The sequence below is a fragment of the Hyla sarda genome, chromosome 2, assembly GCF_029499605.1.
Source record: "Hyla sarda isolate aHylSar1 chromosome 2, aHylSar1.hap1, whole genome shotgun sequence".
NCBI classification, from domain to species: Eukaryota; Metazoa; Chordata; class Amphibia; order Anura; family Hylidae; genus Hyla; species Hyla sarda.
The window spans coordinates 189,094,696-189,117,312 of record NC_079190.1 but is presented as its reverse complement, the minus strand read 5'-3'; the positions used below and the strand labels follow the sequence as shown (position 1 = coordinate 189,117,312).

Sequence of the window (22,617 nt, the reverse complement as noted above, 5' to 3'; positions counted from 1 at the left end):
GGGACGTTGGATGATTTCTGCGTTTGGATCTGGATCGTGGGGTGCGTAAAATAGAGCGCGGTGTGTCTGGATTGTCTCCTTTATTAAGATGCCACGAGAACACTTGATCTTTATTATAGTCCAAAATATCTCTTTGGAATTTACTTTTTTTAATATCCATTATAGAGTTTTCCACACTGTCTAGTTTCTCCAATGCTGCTTGTTCCACGCTGGCAAAATCCTTGTGCTCTTTGTACATAGCCAGCTGGGTCCTAAGGCCCTCCATTTCTTGCTGCATACTGGCTAATTCCAGGGATTCCTCCTCCACAATATATGTCATAAGTTTAGCTGAGCAATCCAGCAATGCGGAGTCCCATTTGGTAATGAATCCCTGTGAGTATGTTTTTATGGGTCTTTTTTTCAATCTAAGACCCCTTGGAACAATGTTCTTTTCTAAATATGTAGTGAGAGTTTTGTTATCCCACCAGGTCTTCGTCTCTTTAATCATGAGATTCTCCAACTGTCTTGTAATAGCAAGCATGTCAGGGGGAACCACATTAACCGTGGGTGTTACAAAATCATTAAACACTGTTTGAGCTTTCGCATCTCTGCTCGGACCGTATTTGTCTATATTACTCACATCAGCGGTTGCAGGTTCCCCCAGTCCTAGCCTTGGCGTTTCCAAATTAGATTCAGCCATGTTAATCCACGTGGTGGGAGCACTCCAATGCGGGAACTGTTAGATGCAGATAAGGTCAGGCTGCTCACCACTCTCGCGTTTGCTGCACTATCTCGTGCTACGGACACCGGTACCGCTCCCGGCTTAGTAGAAATCACACAGGAAAGAAAACGTCCGGCACTCGGGAAGATGCAGGTAAAACTTCCCCGTCTTTTGCAAATATCTACATGTTTCATTGGGAGCAGCTCTTTATTTTCAGTGATAAAAACCCATATTATGATAATATACACTGGATCAGTCGTTACATAGACGATTTATTAATAATTTGGAGGGGTACGAAGACACTATTTTCGGAATTTGTTAAGTATATTGGGAACAACAACTTAAATTTGGGGTTCACCTCACATTTCGATAAAAACACAATACATTTTTTGGACATTTCGCTGATTAGTGGGAGTGATGGTATAGAAATTCGCCCCTATAGAAAAGACACAGCCTCTAACTCTATTTTATTGGCCTCCTCCTGCCATCCACGACATGTCCTGGATAATATTCCCTATGGCGAATTATGTAGAATAAAACGTAACTGCTCTAGTGAGAAACAATTTAAAATTGCAGCAGAGGAACTTCATACTAGATTGGAGCAGAGGGGTTATAGCGAAAAAATACTAACAAAAGCAGAAATAAGAATAGAGGGACGGGGGCGTGAGGAACTAGTATCATATTCCAGTAGGCATCAAAATAGAAGGGACTCATATAAGGTTGGAGGCAAATTAGCCAAAAACACAATCAAAAATGAAAATATAAATCCGAGTAAAGATAGACCACCATTTTTCGTGACTTCATACAGTACTCAATTTGGACAGATTAAGAAAATAATAAATAGATATATTCCGGTATTAGAAACAGATCCAATATTAAGAGACTTATTATCAGAGGGTATTTCTATTGTGTCCAGGAGAGGCCCCACTATTGGAACCAAAGTCTCACCTAGTCTATTTACTAGTCAAAAGGAAAGTGTAAAGGACCGGGACTGGTTGAGGAATATAGGTAATCGCAAATGCGGTCATACTAGATGCATCACATGTACACACATGGTAAATTCAAATACTGTAACGTCTTGCACAACAAATAAGACATACAATATACACCAGTATATCAATTGTAACACTAAATCCATTATATATGTAGCAACATGTATTGCTTGTAATTTGCAATATGTAGGATGCTCGGGTAATTCATTAAAAGTGAGGTTTAGGAAACATATTACGGATGCTAAAAGTAGTTTGACAAGCATGTCTATGCTGTCACGTCACTTTAGGGAGTCCCATTCAGGGGACACCACCCATTTACGAGTATTGGGGGTAGAAAAAGTCACCTTAGGACCTAGGGGAGGCGATCTTAGAAAGAAATTATACAATAGAGAGGCACATTGGATGTTCCTCTTGGGAACAAGATTCCCGCAAGGGTTAAACAAAAGATTGGATTTAATGTTAACGTGTGCATAAATTGAATAAGAGAATATAGTCGATGTATACAATTTATTATTAATCACGTATGTTTAGTCTCCGGTCCAACATGCATTCTTCGTTTCTTGTGCACATATAATAAATTTTGAATTGTCGCAAATTATAGGGGGATGTTCACACGGTGAGATGCACATTATGCGGTTATTGATCTATATATAAATATTTCGGATCTTGATGTGCAGGTATAGTTCAAATTGTTTATTTCGGTAAATATGTACCTCCAAATTAATATGAATATCGGTAGTATTGATAAACCAGTTTTTAGACCATTCGAGATCGAAATTTAAATGTTACTCAAAATTTGAAATTTAAAGCCGCATTGCTTGCATCCTTGTGTGAACTCTCTCCGAACGATCAAATGTGATCATGATTCCCAATGCCATGTTTTGTAACCAACTGTTTTTAATTAAGATTCATGTGGTCATGTGACCAAACTCATGTGTATTTTAACCCGCATTATTGAGTGTATGTCTATCTACGACTAAGCACCTGAGTGTGCGAAACGCGTCAGATTGTGTCCTGCCTAAGCGTGTGAATAAAGCCATTGACAAGTTTTACCTGCATCTTCCCGAGTGCCGGACGTTTTCTTTCCTATATATATATATATATATATATATATATATATATATATTGATCAGTAATCAAAATCATAAGGGTGATCCTTATCAGTAGTTGTGGGCGAGTGGCCGTGGAGCAGACCCCCCCCCTCTGCTTATTGCCAACCCTCGCCCCCCCCCCCACCTATTGCCAACACTCCCCCTGCAAATTGCCAACACCCCCTGCCAATTGCCAATACCCCCTCTCCCCCCCCCCGCCAATTGCCAACTCCCCCATTCCGGCTTGTCTCCTCCCATGTGTGTAACGTCCCCCTCACGCTGCCTATCTTTGCCTCGCCGCCGCCGCCGCTCGCAGCAGCCCTCGCTCCGGATCGCCCACCCTCTGGCTAGCCATTATAGGACAGCTCCCAGCATGCCCTGTCAGTGAGGACATGCTGGGAGTTGTAGTTGTGATGACCGGGGAGCGGAGCTGGCCAGCTGCAAGGAATATGAAACTACACTGTAACTTCATATTTCCCGGCCTGAGCTGTAATTGGCCGAGACTGACCTGCCAATTACAGCTCAGGACTGGAAATATGAAGTTACAGTGTAGCTTCATATTCCTTGCAGCTCCTCTCCCCGGCCACCCGCCCGAAACTCCCAGCATGTCCTCACTTACAGGGCATGCTGGGAGTTGTACTCCTGTAATGGCTAGCCAGAGGGTGGGGGAACTGGAGTGGGGGCTGCTGCAAGCGGCGGCGAGGCAAAGATAGGCGGCGGTGGGGGGGACGTGACAAACAGGAGGAGAGCGGAGGACGTGATTTCATATTTCCCGCAGGAGTCGTGGTCTCAGCTCCCGGTGGGAAATATGAAATCCTGCTCTCCAAGGCAAGTTTTGTAAGCCAGGTCCAGGCTGGCTTACATTTACGCTGCTTTGGAGGCGGTTGCGACTTTTGTGCGACTGTCACACTTGATAAGTCCCTGACCACTGCAAAGTGAAAACTGAAATTTGCTTTGGGCTTGACAACTAGTACATAGCCATAACGCCAGCTCACATAGACATGAATGGAGGGCGTGTGACGGCTGTGTTTGCCTGTTATGTGGGGCAGAGTGTAGTTCACTCCATGCACCGGATGACTGGAGTGCTGCGCCGGAGATCGCAGGGGGTCCCAGTGGCCAGACACTCGTGATCAGACATCTCATCCGCTATCCTTGGGATCCTTATAGTAAACCTATCCTGCTCTGGACAGTTCCTGACATAGACAGAGGTGTCAGTAAAGAGTACTGTGGTCAGACTGGAAAGAACAAAACAACTTTCACTGTAGTATACAGCAGCTGATAACTACTGAAAGGATTAAGAAGCTTGAGAAAGGCTGGGAGAGCCAGCAGAAACGTCATTGTATGACATTCACATGATGGAATAAAGTTTTTTCTTTTTCACCATATTGGACCTGTGTGCTGCGGATTTATATGAACTTACTGAAAGGATTAAGATTTTTAAATAGAAGTAATTTATAAATCTGTTTTTAACTCTCTGGCACCAATTTATTTGCAAACATTTGTTTTCCACTGGAGTACCCCTTTAAGATCAGCATATCATACACCAGTCTTAAAAAATACCCACATTGGCTTACTTTTTGTTATATAACTTCAGTTCTATATCAACATCTGAAACCAAAAGGATATGCATGGAAACCCACTAATGTGTCTAAATCATAGCAACTCTGCAAAGAAGATGTGAGGGACTGGCAATAAATTGTAGAAACTCAGTTATTATTGATGTCAGGATAGGGGATTCAAATTCTGATCATTGAGACCCCCAACTGATCCCAAGAACAGGCACGAAAGTGTCCTCAGAATGAATTGTGCACAACACAACAGAAAACACAATGAACATTTTTATTTTTTTAAACAAATGTTTATACTTTACTGTGTATCTGCAGATAAGTGCCATTTATGTAGCTTGCCAACTAGTTATATACTGTGATTGTAGGAATGGTTGCCAATGTTTTTGGTAGCTAAGGACCTGCTGAGTATAAATGATTCCTAATTACTGTTTACTAACTAAAACTTAAAAACCTCTCAATACAATACCTTGTTGTCATTGTAACATTTGAAATATTTCTCATGTAAGATATACACAGTATAAGGATTGTTGAGCTATAATAAATATTGACAGTAATGTAGCTAAGCAAAGTTAATTGTTTGTTACACCATAATTAAGACCAATGCTGAATGTCTAATGCTTGCATTGTAATGAGAATGTAGTAATCAATATTTCTTATCATTGTACTTCTAGTGTGAAGGCTGTGTTCACATGGTCAGGTTTTTAATTGCAATTATTGAATACAAAGCCAGGAATGTATAATAAAATGGAGGACATGTATAAAGCAAAGACTGATATGTCAATTCATTTGAAATTTATTACTGGCTTTGTATTCAATTATTGCAATTAAAAACCTGAATGTGTGAACATACACTTAGAGCTGGTTATCAAATACAATTGCAGTCAGTGGAGTTTCCCAGTAATAGCTACTGTGCGAATCATGATGTTTAACTCTTTACCTTAAAGGGGAACTCCAGTGGAAAAAAAAATTCGAATCAACTGGTGACAAAAAGTTAAACAGATTTGTAAATGACTTCTATATAAAAAATCTTAATCCTTCCAGTACTTATCAGCTGCTGTATGCTCTTTTCTTTTTGAATTTCTTTTCTGTCTGACCACAGTGCTCTCTGTTGACACCTCTGTCCATGTCTGGAACTGTCCAGAGCAGGAACAAATCCCCATAGCAAACCTTTCCTGCTCTAGAAAGTTCCTGACAGGGACAGTGGTGTCAGCAGAGAGCTCTGTGGTCAGACAGAAAAAAAAAAAAAAAAAAAAAATAACTTTCTGTGGAGCATACTGCAGCTGATAAGTACTGGAAGAATTAAGATTTTTATATAGAAGTAATTAAAAAATCTGTTTAACTCTCTGCCATGAGTTGACTTAAAAAAAATATATAGTACCCCTTTAAGCCCTACTTAGGAATATTATTTTGATGAGCATCACCATGATGGTAATATAGTAAGTGAAAGAAATGTCTATGAAATGTACCCGTCTAGTAGAGTCAACTTGAAGTATAATATCTTGTATGAAAGGATTGCAGTGTATTAAAGAAGGGATTGCAGAATGACATGCTCAAATCCCTTAACAGGACAAAAGTGTTAAAACAAAGTTATATTTGTTATATTTGTCTAAAATGCTGGCAAAGTGAAAATATAACTTGATCTAATTCCATTGATTCTGACCTGTCTTAGAAAGCACACCCTTCTCCAATCCACCTTTAAAAGGGTTATCCAGGAAAAAAAAATTATATCTCAACTGGCTCCAGAAAGTTAGACAGATTTGTAAATTACTTCTATTAAAAATCTTCATCCTTTCAGTACTTATGAGCCTCTGAAGTTGAGTTGTTCTTTTCTGTCTAAGTGCTTTCTGAGGACACCTGTCTCGGGAACCGCCCAGTTTAGAAGCAAATCCCCATAACAAACCTAAACCTCTTCTACTCTGTGCAGTTCCCAAGACAAGCAGAGATGTCAATAGACCACTGTTGCAAGACAGAAAACTCAACTTCAGCAGCTTATTGAAAGGATTAAGATTTTTTACTAGAAGTAATTTACAAATCTGTTTAACTTTCTGGAGCCAGTTGATATATATATATAAAATTTCCTGGAATACCCCTTTAACTTTGCTGCCTGTTATCTACCTTTCCCCTAGTTTTTCTTCTAACTCTCCCTTTCGCCTATCCCACTGTTGACTACCCATTGTTGTTCACATGACTTTATAGTTAAAACATTTTTATAATATATGATCATAAAGTTAGCAATGCAACAAGAGTCCATGAATGACCATGAAATCCCTTTTGCCTTTGGTTCTTTAAAAGGCCCTTGTGTATTATTAGACCGTGTGCGCCATAGAAAACTTGTGTCATCCACTGCAATACCTAGTCACTGTATAGATCTCTGCTCGGAACAGAAATCCCATCGGCTGCTGGAGGATGATGCAAGTAACAGTTAACAGAATGGCTCAGTTGTCAGGTCATTGCCGCTGCACATTCACCTAATACACAGCCTGGGATCTTCATACATCCTGCTAAGCTGCGTGGATGTGATCTTACCCTCAATGAATTCCTGAAATATCAAGTAGGTGGCAGGCATAATATAAGCATTTACTGTATTATTATAGGACTTTACCTAAGTGTTTATCTTTCATTTCACGGTTTGTAATAGATAACATTACAAATGTCATATCTGTTTATTATCTGGCATTGTATGCCCCATACCAAATGTTACAAAAATATGTGCAATGTGGTCCTAGTAGGACTTCAAAATCTGACCCATCTATTGTTTTGTGCTTAATTTTACTTAATTTTATGACCGTATTTACAAGATTACTGTGGTCTATGTAAGTCTAGGAAAGTGGTTGTCTGTGCACACGGTATATGAAAAAACTGACATATATTTTACATCTATAAACATAAGTGACATTTTTGATATACTGTGTGCACAGACAAGTACTTTCCCGTAGACTTGCATAGAGAACATTTATTTTGCAACTACAGTGGTACCTCAACATACGATGGTAATCCGTTCCAAATGGACCATTGTTTGTTGAAACCATCGCATGTTGAGGGATCCGTGCAATGTAAAGTATAGGACAGTGGTCTACAACCTGTGGACCTCCAGATGTTGCAAAACTACAACACTCAGCATGGAACAGTGTTGAGACTTGCTTGAAGCAGGCTTTGGCTTGAACAGGGCAAAGAATAGGCCTGCAAATTGCTGACCAAACCAAGTAGATACACTCTTACTATGTGTACATACTTTTCTTTGACTGATTGGTCTACCTAGCAGGGGCAAAGTTAGTAGAGATGTTCTAGAGCCAAAATAAACGGAATTTTAGTCCAGCCCTTTAAGCAGAAAACAATATGTACTGCCAGTATTGGAAGGGGGTATCACCTGATTGGCCACTTCACTACCAGACTGTTCCCACGTATGTGAGGAAGGTGAGGACCCTGTATTAACCCCTGCTACATATTTTTTTTTTTATCAGAATGGCATTCCTGCCCCATATAAATAACCCACCTAAAGCCACCAGTTGCCCCTTACAGTTCCCGTGTGCCCTCCCTAGCTTGGTGGCCTGGAAGTGGACTTCAAAGATTACATCTATTGTTAGACCTCAATCTTATAGAAACTCAGTAGATAGATATACACATACAGTAACCGGGCAGAGAGGTAGAGCAGCACTTCTATGTACAAAAAAGCCTTGCTGGGGAACAATATAATAATGACATTAATTCTGTTAAAATCAATGGAAATTTGCATACTGTCAGTTTGTTTTTCTTTATTACTTGTGACATGGACACATAACTTACTGTGTATATGACTGTTTACTTCTGCATTACACAGACTCTCCATTACTCAGCTGTTTGCTAGCTAACATAAATCAACTTGAAGGACTAATAAGAATGGGATGTAGAACCTATAAATCAAGGTGCACACATAATTGGTGGGTAATGTGTAGTGCTAATGATTCTAATGGAAATTGTGTCTACTTCTGTACCCAGAACACTTTTATTTGTATTATTAACTATCCCTTCCCATTCACAAAACAACTGTCTACTTTTTCAGCTAACTGCACAGGCATCTTATCTTAACTGCACAACATGGGATACTAGATCAGTGATAAACAAATTTATTTATTTATTGTGTGTTGTACAATGTTAGCATCCCATCTGGGTTATACTATGGGTGAAGAGAAGGAAAATGAGGTGTCACTTGGGCCAGCCGTAAAAAATAATCATTCCCAGTATCTGCATTGCTAAATGTCTTCTGTGCGCAACAGAGGCAGGGAGCCAGCATGCCAAGCTCTCCCGCCTCCTCTCTCCTATACCGTGTAATGCCCGCCCTTGATGTGCATATTTAAATTTCTTGACTCTTACATCCTAGTGACGTGAGAGCCCACACCCAAATGAACACTCTGCTAATGTAGCAGAGTACATGCGCCTCTCTTCCCGTGTAGTGAGGGAGAGGCACCCACGCTCTGCTGCAATAGGAAAGCATTCACATTGATGCAGGCTCTCATCACTCTCGGATGTGAGAGTCAGGAAAATTAAATATTCATATCAAGGGCGGGAATTACGCAACATAAAGAGGAGGTGGAAAAGCTCACCTCCACTCTGCACAGAATTAATGTAAGTGACTCCTCATTTTACTGCTGATCACCCACACTACAGGGTGGGCCATTTATATGGATACACCTTAATAAAATGGGAATGGTTGGTGATATTAACTTCCTGTTTGTGGGACATTAGTATATGTGAGGGGGGAAACTTTTCAAGATGGGTGGTGACCATGGCAGCCATTTTGAATTCGGCCAATTTGAATACAACTTTTGTTTTTTCAATAGAAAGAGGGTCATGTGACACATGATACTTATTGGGAATTTCACAAGAAAAACAATGATGTGCTTGGTTTTAAGGTAACTTTATTCTTTCATGAGTTATTTACAAGTTTCTGACCACTAATAAAATGTGTTCAATGTGCTGCCCATTGTGTTGGATTGTCAATGCAACCCTCTTCTCCCACTCTTCACACACTGATAGCAACACTGCAGGAGAAATGCTAGCACAGGCTTCCAGTATCTGCAGAATGGGCAAAACAAAAATTGGAACAGGACCCTCAGTTTACACAGAAGATTTTGTTCAGTGATGAGACAAACTTTTATGTGAATGGTGAAGTTAACAAACAAAACCACCGCTATTGGTCTGACACTAACCCACATTGGATAGATCCCTCCAAGACTGTTGGAACACAAAAATTGATGGTATGGTGTGGTATATGGGGTACAAAGATAGTGGGGCCATTCTTCATTAATGGAAACCTCAAGGCCACTGGATATGCGAAATTGCTACATGATGATGTGTTTCCCTCTTTATGCACTGAAGCTGGCACGTTCCCTGAGTTTTTCCAGCAAGATGGTGCACCACCACATGGTCACCACATCAGGTCGGAGCATTCCTAGATGAACAGTTTCCTAGAAAGTGGATTGGTCATCGTGGGCAAGTTGAATGGCCCCCAAACTTGTAAATAACTCATGAAAGAATAAAGTTATGTTAAAACCAAGCACATTATTGTATTTCTTGTGAAATTCCCAATAAGGTTGATGTGTCACATGACCCTCTTCTTATTGTAAAAACAAAAGTTGGATTCAAAATGGCCAAATTCAAAATGTCCGCCATGGTCACCACCCATCTTGAAAATTTCCCCCCATCACATATACTAATGTGCCACAAACAGGAAGCTAATATCACCAACCATTCCCATTTTATTAAGGTGTATCCATATAAATGGCCCACCCAAGTGTATTGGGTGGAAAACATTTTTTTTTAAATGAACTGGTGCCAGCAAGTTAAACGGATTTGTAAATTACTTCTATTTAAAAAATGTTAATCCTTTCAGAATTTATAAGCTGCTGTATGCTCCACAGGAAGTTGTATTTCTTTCTGGAATTATTTTAGGTCTGACCACAGTGCTCTCTGCTGAAACCTCTGTCCATTTCAGGAACTGTCCAGAGCAGGAGAAAATCCACATAGCAAACCTCTCCTGCTCTGGAAAGTTCCTGATACGGACAGAGGTGTCAGCAGAGATCACTGTGGTCAGACTGAAAATCCCCTCTGAATATTTTTCTGATTCAAAACTCCAACTTTCCTGTATAGGCATAATGTTAAATCATAAAATTCAAATTGCTGGCAGCCATTGTCACATATATATATATATATATATATATATATATATATATATATATATAAGGTAACAATCCAAATGAAGAAGCACCATGCGTGGCGATAGCCAAGGATTCTGGATCCTGTTGGGTGCTCAGCTCCAGGGTCCGACTCAGGCCCCAAGAAATCCACCAAATGAAGCAAAGAGAGCGGCACTCCAAGTACGTGTAACCCCGTGCGGGTGTATTTATTCACACATCTGTAGAAAAGCGCAACGTTTCGGCTCCTCAATAGAGCCTTTCTCAAGCACAAATACAAGTGAAAATGCACAATATATATAAGCCCCTCAATTAGCACACATTGATGAGGGGGAGGTGTCAAACACTGTCACAATCCCGTGACGTCATATAATAAACAGTGATAAAACAATCTCACTCACAGTGATCTGTAAGTGTATAAAATTACAAATACAGCAAAAAGCATCTTTCAATAGTCATTTAGTGCAAAATCCCACTAAAAAGTGACAAATTATGCCCATTCCAATGCCCGATTGTGTACCTATATTCATGATCTCCGGTGTAGTGGGCGGTCATCAGCTGTTGCTGGCTGCGTCACTCCTCCCATGGCGCATGGTTGTTCACTTCGTTCCCTTCGTTTGTAAACAAACTGAATGCGCAAGTCCCGGATCGCAACTTCCTGCCAAACCGGAAGTCGTCAGTCCGCATCAACAGCCAACCCACATCGCTGGATCAGAGAACTCATCACGGTCCTGTAGCTTGGCCACACCTCTTTGCGCTTGCTCATTAGGATTCACAGTGTCTCAGGCTGCCATGTTACAAATGGGCAATCTTGCCCACATGAAACCCCCCACTCTTTACCTCCTTTCTTTTAACTTTTTCATTTTTCAGGAGAAGGGATATCTGGCCATATATCTATAAACGGTCGGCTAATAGATTAAATAACAATTAAACTCCATACACCCATAGCCCAATCTACTCATTTATGAAACTATGGACAGATAAACAGGGGCCGTATTGCATATCTTTAAAAGAGCACCAGGGTGACCGCTCACCAGGTCCCGCTACCTCTTGTGATGGTTCCACTAACCGTGGACGGTGTCCATTCTTCTCGTCCTGCATTTGTGGAAGGGACCTAAAGAGGGACATGTACCATACCGACCCCTTGTAGGGTTCTCAGGGTAATCCCCTGTTGTCCTCAAACCATCAGGTATGGGCCTCTACGGTAGAGCAAAGATTCCATCACCCAATGACCGGGCCTGTCCTGTCAATCTGTCCTTCCAAAGAAAATACATCCTGACCGTTTTAACAACAAATCACTACCATCCCTTCTCCTGAAAAAAAAAGGGGGGAGGAAGGCACAGAAACCGTACAGGGGGAAAGAGGTTATACACAAAGTGGTGATAGCTGATTATACTCATAGTGGTGGCTGTTGTTCAAGAAAGTGGTGGCTGTTGGTCAAAGAAATGGGGGATGATCGCAGTCCACGCCTCAGTTGACCGACTCGCCCATCTTCAACCGGATCTCATGTTACGTGTCTGTAGGTGAAAAAAACTTTTGTGAGTATACAGAAATATAAAAATATCACTCTATTGGTATTTAATACCTCCTGATACAAAAAACATGCTACTACCAATAAGTCGACAAGGTAAATCCTGGTGTGAGAGGGGAGTCAAATCCCCGAGTACGTCTCCAACTTGCATGCCTCAAAAAAACACCCTGACTGGGAAGTCAATATTTAAACCTTTGGGGCTTAAGGTATCTAACTTGTGGATCCATATAATTTCTTTCTGCTTCAGTAACCTGGTTCTGTCCCCCCCTCTCTTAGGAACTGGGACATGTTCCAGGACACTGAATCTGAGGTCACTGATCTTGTGACCATGCTCCAGAAAATGACGAGGTATTGGTAGTTCTACTTTCCTGGTCCTAATGGAAGACTTGTGGTTGTTTAACCTAATTCTTACTTCATTTGTTGTCTCGCCGATATATAAAAGATTACAGGGGCAACAGATCACATAAATTGCGAAGTCCGTCCTACAGGTCATGTGTTGTCTAATTTTGTATTTAATCTGTGTGACCGGGTGTATGAAAATATCCCCCTTCATCATCAGGCCACAGCTATCACAACCCAGGCAGGGGTAACAGCCCGGCTTCAACTGTGTGGATAAATCAGGTTTTCTCAATGTAATATCAGATTTCACCAACCTGTCCCCCAGGTTGGCCACTCTCCTGTAAGATAACAGTGGAGGAACACTCAGTTCCGGTATCTGACTGTAGGTATGTGAAATGACAGGCCAGTGTTTATGTAAAATTCTAGCGACATCCGTGCTGTACACATTAAAGGTGGAAATGAAAGGTATGCGATTTTGTGCAGTGGATCTGTGGACAGGATTAAGTAGTTCACTTCTATGTTTGCTAACAGCCTTCTGTCTCTGTTCTCGTATCAATTTCCTGGGGTATCCCCTCTCCATAAATTTTTGACCCATGTTATTCAACCTCTTTTCTAGGTTAGTGGGGCTCTCTACGATCCTCCTTACCCGCAAGAACTGACTATAGGGTAAGGAGCGTATCATCCTCCTCGGGTGTAGGCTGTCATAATGTAGTAAACTATTACGGTCAGTATCTTTTACATACAGATCTGTCCTTAAGTTGTTACCTTCCATATAAACCCAGGTGTCCAAGAATTGTAGGCCTGTCTGGGAAACCACTTTGGTAAATTTAATGTCATCATCAATTTGATTAAGAAACTGAAAGAATGTCATCAATTGCTCCTCACTGCCAATCCAGATGACAAAAATGTCATCAATGTATCTCCACCACTTCAGCACATGGCTGAAGTGGGGAGATACATAAACAGCCGATTCTTCCAAGTCGGCCACTACCATGTTGGCATACGTAGGGGCCATGTTAGACCCCATGGCCGTACCTCTCAATTGAATAAAGAATTTGTTATCAAAGGAGAAATAATTGCAGGTTAATATAATCTCTACCAGACCAATCAAAAACTCACGACATTCATCGGAGTACTGAGTTGTATTCAGTGCTCTGGTGACGCAGTCTAGTCCCCTCTCATGATTGATACTAGTGTAAAGGCTAGTTACATCAAAGGAGGCCAGAAATGCGCCATCAGGGATTGTGACCTCGGCTATTTTTTTCAAAAAGTCAGACGTGTCCTGTATATACGACCTTGCCCCAATAGCAAATTCACGAAGGACCTTATCTATGAAGATGGCAGAGGGGCTTAGGATCGAATCCCGGCCCGACACAATTGGCCGTCCCGGGGGTCGTTCCAAATTTTTATGTATTTTGGGGAGGGTATAGATGATCGGAGTGATAGGATGTACCGGCAACAAAAACCTATGCAGCTCTTCATCTATAATGTCCCTCGCCAATGCATGATCCACCAAAATTTTGAGCCGCTTCTCAATCATGGATTTGGGGTCAGAATTAACACACATATATACTGCTGTATCATTAACCTGACTATACAATTCCTCCATATACATGCCACGGTCCATGATGACGATAGCTCCCCCCTTATCCGCGGGTTTAATAACTATATCGTCATTATGGACCAATCGTTCCAGGGCTGCCTTCTCCTCCAAAGACAAATTAAAGTGTCCCCACTTCAGTCCACCTTTATAATCATCCTTGAGGCGCTCAATGTCCTTATTAACCAACTCAATAAAGGCATCCACATTGTGTGACTGGATAGCAGGCTGGAACTCGCTTTTGTTAAACAAACCCCACTCTCGGAGAGATAACTCATTCTTACTCCCCCTAGGGGGAATTACTTTATTGGTAGAGAACCAAATTTTCAGTTTAACATTTCTATATAAAGCTGCTAAGTCCACCTGTAATTGCAACCAGTCAATATCAGTGTTCGGGCAGAAGGATAAGCCCCGGTTCAATATCTTAGTCTCTATAGGAGAAAGTGTATAAGATGAAATATTTACCACTAAATCTTTGGTGCAGTCCTGGCCCCTCGATTGCTCCTTGTAGTTGTCGACCTCTTGTTGTTTAATCCATCTCCTGCCACCCCGTCTGACTCTTCTCCGCCTCCGTCTGTGGTTAGGTTCTGGCCACCCCCTAAAAAACGCTGTTGAACCTTGTCTCTTGGGTCTCTTTGTTTCCTCGGGGGTTGTGATGTCTTGGCTCCACGCTGTCTTTTCTCCTGAAGATCTGTGCACTGCCAGTTATAAATGTGTCCAGTCTTGTAATCATCCTGGTCTCGATGCCACTTCTGTCGTTTATTCTCCTCCTGCTCATACTTAAACTTATCCATTATGCCTTTGGTTTTGGTCAGATATAGATTTAAATCTTCAGGTTCCAGTATGGACTTCAGTTCATTCTCACGCTCTGCTAGATGACTCTCAGATACTTCAATCTCTTGCTGAAGAAACTCAATGTTAAGCAACATAATGTCCATAGCGTATTTGTTGGTCAGCCCCTCAAATCTGCGGCAAAAATCAGTGTTGTTAGGAAAAAGATTGGGTCTCAGATGTGGTCTTAGACCCCGAGGTATCATCTTCTGTCGATAGTATCGGCCCAATAAGGAAAGGTGTAGTGTCAACGAAATCAATCTCCTGGACTCCATCTCATAGGTGCGTTTAACATCAACTTTGGAAGGTGTACTCAGAAATTCTCCATCCCCCATCGGTCCACTCAGAATTTTATCAATGTCCTCATTGGTGTAGACAAACAGATTGTGTGAATCAGATGCCATGATGTAAGACTGTCCAAAGGACAGAAATAAAGAAAATAAAAAGAAACCGCACGTGCTCACTCCCAGTCAGTATGAGGTAACAATCCAAATGAAGAAGCACCATGCGTGGCGATAGCCAAGGATTCTGGATCCTGTTGGGTGCTCAGCTCCAGGGTCCGACTCAGGCCCCAAGAAATCCACCAAACGAAGCAAAGAGAGCGGCACTCCAAGTACGTGTAACCCCGTGCGGGTGTATTTATTCACACATCTGTAGAAAAGCGCAACGTTTCGGCTCCTCAATAGAGCCTTTCTCAAGCACAAATACAAGTGAAAATGCACAATATATATAAGCCCCTCAATTAGCACACATTGATGAGGGGGAGGTGTCAAACACTGTCACAATCCCGTGACGTCATATAATAAACAGTGATAAAACAATCTCACTCACAGTGATCTGTAAGTGTATAAAATTACAAATACAGCAAAAAGCATCTTTCAATAGTCATTTAGTGCAAAATCCCACTAAAAAGTGACAAATTATGCCCATTCCAATGCCCGATTGTGTACCTATATTCATGATCTCCGGTGTAGTGGGCGGTCATCAGCTGTTGCTGGCTGCGTCACTCCTCCCATGGCGCATGGTTGTTCACTTCGTTCCCTTCGTTTGTAAACAAACTGAATGCGCAAGTCCCGGATCGCAACTTCCTGCCAAACCGGAAGTCGTCAGTCCGCATCAACAGCCAACCCACATCGCTGGATCAGAGAACTCGTCACGGTCCTGTAGCTTGGCCACACCTCTTTGCGCTTGCTCATTAGGATTCACAGTGTCTCAGGCTGCCATGTTACAAATGGGCAATCTTGCCCACATGAAACCCCCCACTCTTTACCTCCTTTCTTTTAACTTTTTCATTTTTCAGGAGAAGGGATATCTGGCCATATATCTATAAACGGTCGGCTAATAGATTAAATAACAATTAAACTCCATACACCCATAGCCCAATCTACTCATTTATGAAACTATGGACAGATAAACAGGGGCCGTATTGCATATCTTTAAAAGAGCACCAGGGTGACCGCTCACCAGGTCCCGCTACCTCTTGTGATGGTTCCACTAACCGTGGACGGTGTCCATTCTTCTCGTCCTGCATTTGTGGAAGGGACCTAAAGAGGGACATGTACCATACCGACCCCTTGTAGGGTTCTCAGGGTAATCCCCTGTTGTCCTCAAACCATCAGGTATGGGCCTCTACGGTAGAGCAAAGATTCCATCACCCAATGACCGGGCCTGTCCTGTCAATCTGTCCTTCCAAAGAAAATACATCCTGACCGTTTTAACAACAAATCACTACCATCCCTTCTCCTGAAACAAAAAGGGGGGAGGAAGGCACAGAAACCGTACAGGGGGAAAGAGGTTATACACAAAGTGGTGATAGCTGATTATACTCATAGTGGTGGCTGTTGTTCAAGAAAGTGGTGGCTGTTGGTCAAAGAAATGGGGGATGATCGCAGTCCACGCCTCAGTTGACCGACTCGCCCATCTTCAACCGGATCTCATGTTACGTGTCACTAAATCTTTGGCAATTTATGTGATCTGTTGCCCCTGTAATCTTTTATATATCGGCGAGACAACAAATGAAGTAAGAATTAGGTTAAACAACCACAAGTCTTCCATTAGGACCAGGAAAGTAGAACTACCAATACCTCGTCATTTTCTGGAGCATGGTCACAAGATCAGTGACCTCAGATTCAGTGTCCTGGAACATGTCCCAGTTCCTAAGAGAGGGGGGGACAGAACCAGGTTACTGAAGCAGAAAGAAATTATATGGATCCACAAGTTAGATACCTTAAGCCCCAAAGGTTTAAATATTGACTTCCCAGTCAGGGTGTTTTTTTGAGGCATGCAAGTTGGAGACGTACTCGGGGATTTGACTCCCCTCTCACACCAGGATTTACCTTGTCGACTTATTGGTAGTAGCATGTTTTTTGTATCAGGAGGTATTAAATACCAATAGAGTGATATTTTTATATTTCTGTATACTCACAAAAGTTTTTTTCACCTACAGACACGTAACATGAGATCCGGTTGAAGATGGGCGAGTCGGTCAACTGAGGCGTGGACTGCGATCATCCCCCATTTCTTTGACCAACAGCCACCACTTTCTTGAACAACAGCCACCACTATGAGTATAATCAGCTATCACCACTTTGTGTATAACCTCTTTCCCCCTGTACGGTTTCTGTGCCTTCCTCCCCCCTTTTTTTTTCAGGAGAAGGGATGGTAGTGATTTGTTGTTAAAACGGTCAGGATGTATTTTCTTTGGAAGGACAGATTGACAGGACAGGCCCGGTCATTGGGTGATGGAATCTTTGCTCTACCGTAGAGGCCCATACCTGATGGTTTGAGGACAACAGGGGATTACCCTGAGAACCCTACAAGGGGTCGGTATGGTACATGTCCCTCTTTAGGTCCCTTCCACAAATGCAGGACGAGAAGAATGGACACCGTCCACGGTTAGTGGAACCATCACAAGAGGTAGCGGGACCTGGTGAGCGGTCACCCTGGTGCTCTTTTAAAGATATGCAATACGGCCCCTGTTTATCTGTCCATAGTTTCATAAATGAGTAGATTGGGCTATGGGTGTATGGAGTTTAATTGTTATTTAATCTATTAGCCGACCGTTTATAGATATATGGCCAGATATCCCTTCTCCTGAAAAATGAAAAAGTTAAAAGAAAGGAGGTAAAGAGTGGGGGGTTTCATGTGGGCAAGATTGCCCATTTGTAACATGGCAGCCTGAGACACTGTGAATCCTAATGAGCAAGCGCAAAGAGGTGTGGCCAAGCTACAGGACCGTGACGAGTTCTCTGATCCAGCGATGTGGGTTGGCCAATGATGGTGCCTGGCCCAATCTTCCCAATTAGCTTAATTGGCTCCCACCTGTGCACTCCCCTATATCTAGTCACTTCCCCTGCACTCCCTTGCCGGATCTTGATGCACTTGTGCCTAGTGAAAGCGTTCCCTTGTCTGTTCCTAGTCCGTGTTCCTGACCTCCTGCCGTTGCCCCTGACTACGATCCTTGCCGCCTGCCCCCGACCTTCTGCTACGTCCGACCTTGCTTCTGCCTACTCCCTTGTACCTCGCCTATCTTCAGCATCTTCAGCAGCCAGAGAGGTAAGCCGTTGCTAGTGGATACGACCTGGTCACTACCGCCGCAGCAAGACCATCCCGCTTTGCGGCGGGCTCTGGTGAAAACCTGTAGTGGCTTAGAACCGGTCCACTAGCGCGGTCCTCTCCATCCCTCTCTGGCACAGAGGATCCACTACCTGCCAGCCGGCATCCTGACAGTAGATCCGGCCATGGATCCCGCTGAAGTTCCTCTGTCAGTTGTCGCTGACCTAACCACGGTGGCCGCCCAGCAAGCCCGTCAGATCGCCCTTCTAACCCGTCAGCTGTCGGAAATGTCCACCATTTCGCACCAACTTCAGTCGCAACTTCTCCAGCAATCTTCTCCTCCGCCAGCTCCTGCACCTCCTCCGCAGCGAGTGGCCACTCCTAGCCTCTGCCTGTCCTTGCCGGACAAATTTGATGGGGACTCTAAGTATTGCCGTGGCTTTCTTTCGCAATGTTCCCAGCACTTGGAGATGATGTCGGACCAGTTTCCTACTGAAAGGTCTAAGGTGGCTTTCGTGTTCTGCCTTCTGTCTGGAAAAGCCCTGTCATGGGCCGCACCGCTCTGGGACCGCAATGACCCCGTCACTGCCTCTGTACACTCCTTCTTCTCGGAAATTCGAAGTGTCTTTGAGGAACCTGCCCGAGCTTCTTCAGCCGAGATTGCCCTGCTGAACCTGGCCCAGGGTGTTTCTTCCGTTGGCGAGTACGCCATTCAGTTCCGTGCTCTTGCTTACGAGTTGTCCTGGAATAGTGAGGTTCTCTGCGCGACCTTTAAAAAAGGCCTATCCAGCAACATTAAAGATGTTCTGGCCGCACGAGAGACTCCTGCTGACCTACATGAACTCATTCATCTTGCCACTCGCATTGACATGCGTTCTTCCGGATGGCGTCTGGAGCTTCGCCTGGATATGGACTTTGTTCGCACGAAGCGTTTTTTCTCCCCGGCTCCTCTCTCCTCTGGTCCTCTGCAATCTGTTCCTGTGCTTCCCGCCGCGGAGGCTATGCAAGTTGACCGGTCTCGCTTGACACCTCAAGAGAGGACACGACGCCGCATGGAGAATCTTTGCCTGTACTATGCCGGTACCGAACACTTCCTGAAGGATTGTCCTATCCGTCCTCCCCGCCTGGAAAGACGTACGCTGACTCCGCACAAAGGTGACACAGTTCTTGATGTCAACTCTGCTTCTCCACGCCTTACTGTGCCTGTGCGGATATCAGCCTCTACCTTCTCCTTCTCTACTATGCTCTTCTTGGATTCCGGATCTGCAGGAAAATTTTTTTTGGCCTCTCTCATCAACAGGTTCTACGTTCCTGTGACCAGTCTCGCCAGACCCCTCTACATCTATTGTTTTTACAATAAAAGATTGGACTGTCTCGTACGTTTCCACACAGAACCCCTCCTAATGTGCATCGGACCTCATCACGGAAAAATTGAGTTTTTTTTCCTCAGGTTCTTTGGCCCCAAGAAGAGGGGGAGACCCAAGGGGGGGGGTACTGTTACGCCGAGCGCTCCGGGTTCCCGTTCCTCCCCGGAGCGCTCGCCTCATCTTCGTTGTTGCAGCGCCCCGGTCAGATCCACTGACCGGGTGCGCTGCGGTCCCGCCTTCAGCCGGGATGCGATTCGCGATGCGGATAGCGCCCGCTCGCGATGCGCACCCCGGCCCCCGTACCTGACTCGCTCTCCCTCGGTCCTGTCCCGGCGCGCGCGGCCCCGCTCCCTAGGGCGCGCGCGCGCCGGGTCTCTGCGATTTAAAGGGCCAGTGCACCAATGATGGTGCCTGGCCCAATCTTCCCAATTAGCTTAATTGGCTCCCACCTGTGCACTCCCCTATATCTAGTCACTTCCCCTGCACTCCCTTGCCGGATCTTGATGCACTTGTGCCTAGTGAAAGCGTTCCCTTGTCTGTTCCTAGTCCGTGTTCCTAACCTCCTGCCGTTGCCCCTGACTACGATCCTTGCCGCCTGCCCCCGACCTTCTGCTACGTCCGACCTTGCTTCTGCCTACTCCCTTGTACCTCGCCTATCTTCAGCATCTTCAGCAGCCAGAGAGGTAAGCCGTTGCTAGTGGATACGACCTGGTCACTACCGCCGCAGCAAGACCATCCCGCTTTGCGGCGGGCTCTGGTGAAAACCTGTAGTGGCTTAGAACCGGTCCACTAGCGCGGTCCTCTCCATCCCTCTCTGGCACAGAGGATCCACTACCTGCCAGCCGGCATCCTGACAACTGCATCCGGCCCCAGGGCCACCTCGACTTTCAACTCTAATCGAACCTACGTCAAGGGTGACTTGTTAATTTCCTCAGTACAGATATGGTCCTGCACTATACTTAGGCCCTGTCAGGTTGAGTCCCTCAGTATCCTGGGGGCTCTCCTGCAGTGTCTCCCCCTACTGTTATTATAAGTGTCATTTATTGTCATAGGATTATAGTCAGTGTATTAATGTATAGCTAGTCTAAAGGACATGTGAGATGTCTAAAGGACCTGTGAAATGTCACATGTTATGTTGTCACATGATGTTACCCAGAGAGCCCCAGCTTAACCTATGACCCGCAGCTTGACCAATGGACTTTGGCTCAGCCCCCCTCTATATAACGGGGCGGCCATTATAATTTCTTTTGCTCTCTGAGCACTTTACTGAGACCAGCAAAACACCTCTCAGTGCTAGTGACCAGCACCTGGAAGGCCTCAAGTCTACAGTCATTCCAGTAAGTCAAAAGTCTATGTCCATATCTAAACTCAGTAAAGCCTCCGTTAAACCATAACTGGTTGTGGACTCTCCTTTCACTGCCTAGCCATTGGAATAGCGGAGAAACCGTTCGTGTGGTTCCGGTACCCAAAAACCACTCTGGTGTCACGAACATTAGGGGTTAATAACACCTTGCCTCTGGGGTTAATAACATCTTGCCCCATCCACCTACACCGCTACACCCCGTGGTCCCGCCATCATCATGGGTCACCACACTTTGAACTAAGAGACCTTGGTTTATCACTTGGTCTTCAGGTGCAATGACAGCCATAGATTGGTCTGGAGACCCTGTGGTCAATTCCATGAAGATTCCTTAATGAGGGAACCTCACACTGGTCCTAATTTCTGGATTTTGGTGTGGGTTGGCATAATGTATGGTATCCTGACCCCTCTAGTCTTCATTCTGGGTACAATAACAGCATTGCATTACAATGATTTAGCAATGAAATTTGTAGTATGGCCATCTATCCAAAACGTTCCGGGCTGCATGTTGCTCATGCTACTGTGAGCAGGCTGCGTTGCCTAAATGTGCTTCTGGATTGGTCTCCCATCAAGCACATCTGAGACCCCATTGGTCTGCAATTTCAAAGAGAGCTGCCAGCACCGGATAGTGATGATTTGCCTGTCCAAGTGCATTCAGCATGGCAGAACACTTCTCAGACAGCCATTGATGCCTCATTGATAACATGCTAATGCATACAAATGCGTGCATTTCTGTGCATGGTGCTCATACTTGATATTAAATAAATTGAGATTTTTTTATTTTATTTATGTGCATATTTTTATCTTTTGTATATTAGCATGTCTATCGATCCTGTAATTTCCAAGTCCACAACTTTACATTCTTTGTATTGCAATTTCATTGTTGAGGAGTGTATTTTTTTTAGCAGTACGTATATATAGATGCAAACCTACTTTTATCCTTTTTATATCCCTTCCTGTAAGATATAGGGATTATTGATGGAAAAAAAAAAACTGTATTGGGTTTACGTATCGCATTTTAGCTCCTGGAGTATATCCAGCATGTTCTAAAACGTGACAGCTTTGTGTATGTTTTGGTGGAGAGATATTTGCAGCCTTCTTCATTGAGAAGCAGAGTAGTGCTGTAAGCGCATGTCACCGAACTGAGAGCAGCCAAGCAATATTCCGGCTCTGTCAGTACTGGCTGTCCTATTTATATAAGTCCTCTGTGTTGTGTTATGCATGTGTGCTCACACAGCAAGACACTCAAAGGGAGGATTGTTTACATCTTAAAGGCTTTCAGAAGCTGGATACATCATATTACAGACTCTAAGGATCCCTTCGTGTTTGGTAAGAGCTCATTTTTCTTTGCTTGTTTTAAAAAACTGTAGGGATTTATCATGAATATGGAAATAAAAGGCACCAGGCTAGCACATAGTCATCTGTCACTTGAAAGAGAAAGCACACTGCCACCGCACACAAGCTTTCTTTCCGGATTTCAAGGAACAAACTTTTTTTTTTTACCACTGAAAAT

General features: G+C 43.6%; 1 protein-coding gene and 1 long non-coding RNA gene across 6 annotated transcripts in view; one reads left to right on the top strand and one right to left on the bottom strand.

Annotated features, from left to right (window-relative positions):
• Nucleotides 1–22,617, top strand: part of AFF3 (ALF transcription elongation factor 3) — a 411,319-nt gene that overhangs the window by 26,114 nt on the left and 362,588 nt on the right. For 2 of the 5 annotated variants that reach the window (XM_056555973.1, XM_056555970.1), the window contains exon 1: nucleotides 22,241–22,433. The exons of 2 other annotated variants lie outside the window; for them this stretch is intronic. The gene's annotated coding sequence lies outside the window, so the exon portion shown is untranslated. Of the gene's footprint in view, nucleotides 1–6,735; nucleotides 6,903–22,240; nucleotides 22,434–22,617 lie in introns of those variants that run through there. One more of the 5 variants, XM_056555971.1, reaches the window with a different exon arrangement.
• LOC130355615 (uncharacterized) overlaps nucleotides 1–22,617 on the bottom strand; it is a 229,786-nt gene that overhangs the window by 128,318 nt on the left and 78,851 nt on the right. The window lies entirely within an intron of this gene.